Source organism: Tachysurus fulvidraco, chromosome 19, assembly GCF_022655615.1.
Source record: "Tachysurus fulvidraco isolate hzauxx_2018 chromosome 19, HZAU_PFXX_2.0, whole genome shotgun sequence".
In the NCBI taxonomy this organism is placed as follows: Eukaryota; Metazoa; Chordata; class Actinopteri; order Siluriformes; family Bagridae; genus Tachysurus; species Tachysurus fulvidraco.
In genome coordinates, this window is record NC_062536.1 from 5,193,521 (window position 1) to 5,199,520 (window position 6,000).

General features: G+C 41.8%; 1 protein-coding gene across 2 annotated transcripts in view; it reads right to left on the reverse strand.

The window, feature by feature from the left end:
- Positions 1–5,994: 5,994 nt before the first annotated feature.
- The window catches only part of tmem63a (transmembrane protein 63A), a 37,753-nt gene continuing 37,747 nt past the window's right edge, over positions 5,995–6,000 (reverse strand). For both annotated transcript variants that reach the window (XM_047804053.1, XM_047804052.1), the window contains exon 23: positions 5,995–6,000. This exon is cut by the window's right edge and continues 1,048 nt beyond it. The gene's annotated coding sequence lies outside the window, so the exon portion shown is untranslated.

Here is a 6,000-nt window from a genome sequence, read left to right on the forward strand (position 1 = left end):
GAATATATACAGTGTTTATGACAGAAGAACATACAGTGAAAACCTACAAAACACACGAGGCAGATGCACAAGTTTGAGATATGAATAGCAAGTTCTGTAGTATGATGTGGAATGCAATACAGTGCTGTAGACATACATGCATGCTTGTACATCACTGTATACTATATGCCCAAAGATATAAAGATACCTTATTATTGCATTCGTATTCACTCTTTCTTCTGGGAAGGCTCAAGATATTAAAGTGTGTGTAGGAATTTGTGTTCATTCAGATAAAGAATCGTTAGTGAGGTCAGGAAGAGACGCTGATAAAGAAGGCCTGCCTTGCAGCCAACGTTCAGCCCAAAGGTGTTCAATAGGGCCGAGGCGTCTGTACAGGACACTCATGTTCTTCCACTCCAAACCTAACATGTCTTCATGGAGATCAGGAGATTTGTGCACAAGGGCATTATCATGGAACAGGTTCAGTTGAGGTACTGTAGGTGGTAGTGTGCACAGTTATGCTGAAGGGGAACAGGGCATGAGCTGGGTGAGAGGAATGCAGGGCTTATAGACTTGGTTCTCATCTCGCGTTTGGATGAGTAGATCGGGTGGAATCGATGCTGATAACTGTGGTGTTCTGTGGAGTTTTATTTATGATCATACATCACACAGAGAAAGGGAGAGAGAGAGAGAGAGAGAGAGAGAGAGAGAGAGAGAGAGAGAGAGAGAGAGAGAGAGAGAGAGAATTGCTATGTATGATTGTAATCAGATGATTTACAATGTAAGTTTTGTGCAAAGTGCAAACAGGGACTCCAGCACGACTAGCAATGGGAGAGCCAGAAGGTGTGACAGACACGAGGGCTTCCTGGGTCATATAGCGTCCCACCACTCCGCAGTCTGCAAACCTAACGACTTGCGAGGGTGGTAAGGTGACAGCATACAGACATCCCAGTTCACCAAAAACTCTATGCCCATGAACCTTCCAGATCTGCTTCTGTACTTTACTTAAGAAAAGCTATTCATAAAAAGCTAGACTATACAAATGTGTTTTTTAACCTGGATTAATGTATATGAGCTCTGAGTAGAAGAAAGTTTATACTGAGTACATATCTGTGCAAATTTCCTGAAGCACTCTGATGCTGTGCATCTCCTGTTCTACCCCATCCTAAAGATGGTCTACTGGACTGAGATCTGCTGACTGGGAAGAACACCTGACTTATGGTCAGGTTCATGAAACCAAGTTGAAACGACTGTTGCTCTGTCACATGCTGAATTATCATGCTGGAGAAAGTCATTAGAAGATAAATTGTGGTCATGGGTCAAGGAAGCTTATAGTCAGCAACAATACTCAAGTAGTGTGTGGCTTTGACCAAGTGATGATTGATTGGTATCGACAGGCCCAAAGTGTGCCAAGAAAACATTCCACACTGTTACACCATCTCCGCCAGCGTGGACTGTTGACACAATACAGGTTGGGGTCCATGGATATACTCTATGCTATTAGTTGTTCTGTCAGCTTGATGCTCACTGGATATGTTTTTTTTCTTTAGTGCACCATTCAGTAAACTCTAGAGTCTGTTGTGTGTGACAATTCTAGGAGATCATCAGTTACAAAAATACTCCAACCACCAAATGGGGAAAAAATATAAGATCTCGTTGGTATGATTGATGGTCCCAGAACGGATGGTTGATGTGAACGTTTCTCCAAGTTGCTGATCAGTATGTTATATGATGTTATACACCGTGCTGCTACATGACCGCATGAATGTGTCGGTGTACAGGTATTCCTCATAAAGTGCTCCATGAGTGTATGTGTCCATAATTATGATTCCTTACATTTAGCAATAGTGAGTGAAAGACATTTACATTTTACATTTACGGCATTTAGCAGACACCCTTATCCAGAGTGACTTACAGTGAGCAACTGAGGGTTAAGGGCCTTGCTCAGGGGCCCAGCAGTGGCAGCTTGGTGGACCTGGGGTTCGAACCCATGACCTTCCGATCAGTAGCCCAACACCTTAACCACTGAGCTACCACTTCCCTAGACAGAGAGTCTAATTCCAAGACATCTCCAGTTAGACTCTGTGATTCTAAGGAGATCCGAAGTCCATGATCTTTACACCAATACAACATTTAATATATATACATATACTGTATATTACAATCACGCCCCCAGTGTCACCCATATGAGGATGGGTTCCCCCTTGGGTCCGGTTCCTCTCAAGGTTTCTTCCTTTACCAATTTAAGGGAGTTTTTCCTTGCCACTGCTGCCTGAGTCACCTCAGACTTGCTCATAAGGGAATAAATACATACAAACTGTGAACTATATACATCTAATAATAATCTAGAATTTTTTATTCTGGCAATTCTTTTACTTTTATTATTCGTTATTTCCTTTATCATTCGTTATGTTTACCTTCTGCTCTATGTTTATGTTCTGTAAAGCTGCTTTGAGACAACGTTTATTGTAAAAAGCGCTATACAAATGAACTTGAATTGAATTGAATATAACTTGAATTGAAAGAGAGAGAAAGACAGAGAGAGAGAGATGTAAATGTCCATGAGTATTTGAGAATAGTGCATATCTTTGTGCAAGCCACACAATATACAGCTCAAAATGAATTCTACCGAGCTGTGAACATTTTGGCCAGAAAGACAAATGAGAGGATAGAAAGGAATAAACACAGATGGATATGAAAGCGTGTGTCTTGTTATGAATCGAGGGGATTTTTTGATTATCTTCAGCAACAGATGGAAAATAAAAAGGGTTTCATGTCACTGTTTCTCGGCTACAACATGCGCTTTTTAGAATAAGTTTATGGATATGAATATTAATTATTGCCTCTATTTGGCCCTGGAGCATCTGCTCAGAACAGAAATATCTGCCAAATTCATGGAGCTGTGGTTTGTTCATCACCCATTCTATGTAAACTATGCTGTGATGAATAAAATAAAAGCAGATTTACAAGGCTACAAAATATTTCAGCTAAACATGCTGACATTATGAGACTAGATACCAACTGCTTTCTGTACTGCACTGTATGTCAGTGTTATGGCAACAGAACATAAAACTAGTTCCAAAGAAGAGACGTTTCTAATTTGCGGTACACACTGGATGCTAAAAATAACATTATTCTAGTTATGAGTGGTATATTAGTATGAGTAAAAGTAAGGGATTGTGAAGCCTAGATGAACATATGGTCGAAATGTGTTGGTTCGTTTTGAAATATCCCACACTGCAATCTGTGTGTCTTCCAACCAACACACCCACACTGTTAAAACAATTACTCAGCTATTGTAATCCATAGCCAGCTGGAGCAGAGTAATCTGAAGTGTATATAAATGCCGAGGTGAACTGAAATCTACAACGAAAGAGTCCATAAGCGTGGCGCACGGTGCTGTAGTCAAGCAGAGCTCAGGATAAGGTTTGGAATCAGAATGTCGACATGATCCAGAAGAACAGCAAGGCCAGATCACTCCCACTACTGCTCTGAAACACTCTCTGGCTATCGCCTCTGGTTCCCATGATCTTTCCTAATGCACTGGCACAGAGACTAGGCTTTTTTTTTTTTTTTTTGGCTTATCATCAACTCCCTCATGTCTTCCCGCTAGGTATTAAAGAGAAGTGTGACATCTCTTTGATATCTTCAAGATTTTTTTAATAAAGTATGGTGCAAAGAAGAAAAAAAAAGAATCAGATCCTCATGCAAGCAATGTGTTAAATACACTGTGACCAGAATGACCAGAATCAGAATATATAATCTGTATCTTCATTTCTGAGTACAATATACAAACCAGGGTGTGTTCATGCACTCACCTAGAAGTACCTGGTAGAGCGTTGTTTATTTGTGGCTTGGATTCCAAAAGATGTCAAAACATTGCTTTGAGATTCTCATCCAGGTTCCAGATTACTGCAGATTTTTCAAGGGACGACGCCCCTGTACACAAAGCCCCTGAGCTCCATGAAGACATGGTGTGTGAATGTTGGAGTGGAAGAACTCGAGTGTCCTGCACTGAACCCTGACTTTGACTCAACCCTACTGAACACCTTTGGGATGAACTGGAACACCGACTGAACCCCAGACCTCCTCACTCTTACACCATCAGTGTCTGATCTCACTAATGCTCCTGTAGCTGAATGATCACTAATCCCCACACACACACTCCAACATCAGTGTCTGATCTCACTAACACTCCTGTAGCTGAATGATCACTAATCCCCACAGACACACTCCAACATCAGTGTCTGATCTCACTAATGCTCCTGTAGCTGAATGATCACTAATCCCCACAGACACACTCCAACATCAGTGTCTGATCTCACTAATGCTCCTGTAGCTGAATGATCACTAATCCCCACAGACACACTCCAACATCAGTGTCTGATCTCACTAACGCTCCTGTAGCTGAATGATCACTAATCCCCACACACACACTCCAACATCAGTGTCTGATCTCACTAACACTCCTGTAGCTGAATGATCACTAATCCCCACAGACACACTCCAACACCAGTGTCTGATCTCACTAACGCTCCTGTAGCTGAATGATCACTAATCCCCACAGACACACTCCAACATCAGTGTCTGATCTCACTAATGCTCCTGTAGCTGAATGATCACTAATCCCCACAGACACACTCCAACATCAGTGTCTGATCTCACTAATGCCCCTGTAGCTGAATGATCACTAATCCCCACAGACACACTCCAACACCAGTGTCTGATCTCACTAACGCTCCTGTAGCTGAATGATCACTAATCCCCACAGACCCACGCCAACCTCTAGTGGAAAGACTTCACAGAAGAGTGGCCTGGAGCTCATTATAACAGCAAACACACAGGGAATAAACCAGTACACATGGGTGTGAGGCTCAGATGCTTATAAACCTTTTGACTCCGTGTGTGAAGAACCTTGTGCTATTCTATATTTACCATCGCAGGCTATTTCAAAGGCTACTGTTCTACATGCTTTATAAGCACGAACCGTAATATACCACAAGCATTCAATATCCCAGATTGTTTCAATTGTGGTCGGAGCCTAAGGCGTAATTTTCAGCCTCCAAACTTTGTATGTGAATTATATATGAGTTTGTAGCCTGGTTAAATGAGACCCAGTATATATTGCGTTTTAAGGTCATCTACTGGTTATTGTATTTGAGAAACCTCTTAGATGTTTTGAAGCTGTTATATAAAACGTAAAGTACTTTCGGGCTGCTGTATTGTACAGGGAATAAAGCTACGATCCCATGGAGCTCTGTGGAACATCGTAGGATGATGTGCACATGTGGTTTATAGAATTGAAATGTCAGAAATGAAATACATCGTTATAAAGATGGCACCACGGGTCCCTGGTTTACATCAGTGCCGGTCATGGGAACTTTACTGTAGACCACAGAGTGACAGAGACATGGCGGTCATCAGACTGTATCTAATATCAAACGACCTCATGTTCGTACTGGTGCTGGAACAGACTTATCTGTTTATAGAGTCAGTGCAGATGTTTGTAGAGTTATAAAGGATTTTCTGTTCATTGTTTCGATACGAGTACTTTGTTCGTTAGACACGTCGGACATGCACTAGTGCTCCCGGGGGAAAATAAAAAAAATGACTTTAAATCCGTTCTGATCTCTGAAATTTGTCCAAGAAAAACAGTGTCATCTCGATGACAATTACACAACGGCATAGGCGTCAAGGAGCACACGTACACACACACACGTACACACACAAGCTCACACAAGTGTGTGTGTGTACGTGTGTGTACGTGAGTGTACGTGAGTGTATACGTGTGTGAGCATTAGTGAGATCATTAGTGAGATCAGAATCTCACTAATGATCTCACTAATGCTCACACACGTATACACTCACGTACACTCACGTACACACACGTACACACACATATACACAAACACGTACACACATATACACACACACGTACACACACAAACTCACACTTCCATTCTCACACACACACACACACCCACCCCCCACAATGAAATAACTCATACAGTGGAATTAGTA